This window comes from Primulina huaijiensis, unplaced genomic scaffold (genome assembly GCF_012295235.1).
Source record: "Primulina huaijiensis isolate GDHJ02 unplaced genomic scaffold, ASM1229523v2 scaffold206544, whole genome shotgun sequence".
Lineage (NCBI taxonomy): Eukaryota > Viridiplantae > Streptophyta > Magnoliopsida > Lamiales > Gesneriaceae > Primulina > Primulina huaijiensis.
The window spans coordinates 1-1,776 of record NW_027354508.1 but is presented as its reverse complement, the minus strand read 5'-3'; the positions used below and the strand labels follow the sequence as shown (position 1 = coordinate 1,776).

The following is a 1,776-nucleotide window of genomic DNA, read 5'->3' as shown; positions in this document are numbered from 1 at the left end:
GTTATATGACGGTAATGGCCATTCAGTATATTTATTTTTTGCGCGTAAACAAGATATAGTTTAGCAAATTCTTTTGAGTCGAGTCTTTCCTGAATTGTTATGCTATGTTATAAATTTCTATAGCGTGGTCAGCAACTAGATTTTGGGAAAAACCCTTTTGAAATTGATTTTCTTTGTTCTCAATAACAAATTGTTTGGCGTGAATGCTATTTGTTGTATTTATACATTCCTATTCAACGAGGAATTTTGTGGTAGCCGGTGGCAGACCCACAAGTTTCTCCTATGAGCAAGAAATTAAATCTTGAAAATTTACAGCGAAATTTAATAGGGAGGGATGGTGACCATTTAGTTTACGCGACTTGTTTAATGAGCATGCATGTTTAGATTTTTGTGTGCAGTTATTCCTCTGGCTTATTCCTTATTTCCTCATTCAATGGGTGAGAATGTGTTTAGAATCTGCCCTTGGGAGGAGAGAATTATCCCAGGACTACTCGAGCACGTCAAGTTAGGCATTATGACAGTTGACAGGTGTTTGATTCGTTATTTACGGTGCAGTTGGTCTTGGTCGCTCTATTTTGTATTTTTTCAAGGTTCTTAAGCCAAGTTTGGAAGCGTGAATTTTGTGATTTCTTAACCTTTATTTTGTTCTCTCAGATGCACTATTGTAAATTTCGATCTTTGTAGGATAAAATAGGCAGTAAAATATTATACCTACAACCATACAAATTTGTGTCGATATCTTTCATTGTCCTGATTTGTAACATTTGGAGTCTGTATCAGGTATGTGCTCCATCGTGTCATGACTGTTCCACCCTGCGTGCTTGGTGGGAAGAAGATCAAGAAAGACGACTCAGATATTTCAAGACCTTTGTGGGCACTGATTCGGTACCACCCGATGAATGCACTCCTGATGTCGCACGTTTGATATTGAGGCAGCATGTTGAAGCACCATCAATGTGGTCAATTTTCCCACTTCAGGTATATCAATCAATCTGTAACTTATTTATACTTATGCATTTCTAAATATTATATTTCGAAACAAACGACACATCTGCAAAGCATGCTGCCACATTACCTTGTGGATTCGTGGGTACATGTCCTAAAAATCGATGTTTTCATAAACCGAAAAACAAAGTTTTCTTAGAAAGTATCACTTACCTGACTACTATTTGCATGCTGGTCATTAAAGTGATTTTGAGTTGGCAGTGATGGATAGCAACAATTGACCCATTATAGTACCATATGGCCGCCTAAAACGGCATAGAACGTGCCCTTTGGGCTTTATCCAATTTAAAAAGATTTGAACTCCATGCTTACCATCAGTTACTTTCTTGGTACAGTATCAATCATTCGATCCTATAGCTTGGATTTTGACGATAAAGATGACATACTTATAACGATGTAATATATTTTTTCAAACCACCTGAGCATTGTCGAGAACCATTTTGGAATTTTTAATCGATAGATATCAAGACTCTGCTAGGGCCCATCTGGCATTCTTTAATTCTTCGCAGACAAATATTGGTTTCAAACTTTTGCAGGATTTGCTAGTATTGAAAGAAGAATACATGACACGGCCAGCCGTAGAGGAAACGATAAACGACCCTACGAACCCAAAACACTACTGGAGATACCGTATGTTTCATTCTCTAACTACATCTCTCCCTGTTTTTTTCCCACTGAAAGCAACTCACGTTATGTTGTTTCATTTTTTCAGGAGTTCACGTTACATTAGAATCCTTGCTGAAGGATAAAGAACATATAGCCTCCATTAAA

At 37.3% G+C, this 1,776-nt stretch overlaps 1 long non-coding RNA gene across 1 annotated transcript; it reads left to right on the top strand.

Moving 5' to 3' along the window:
* Positions 1 to 1,776, top strand: LOC140966460 (uncharacterized). Its single transcript, XR_012173364.1, has 4 exons — positions 1 to 11; positions 781 to 978; positions 1,542 to 1,635; positions 1,718 to 1,776. It is a non-coding gene; the product is annotated as an uncharacterized lncRNA (long non-coding RNA).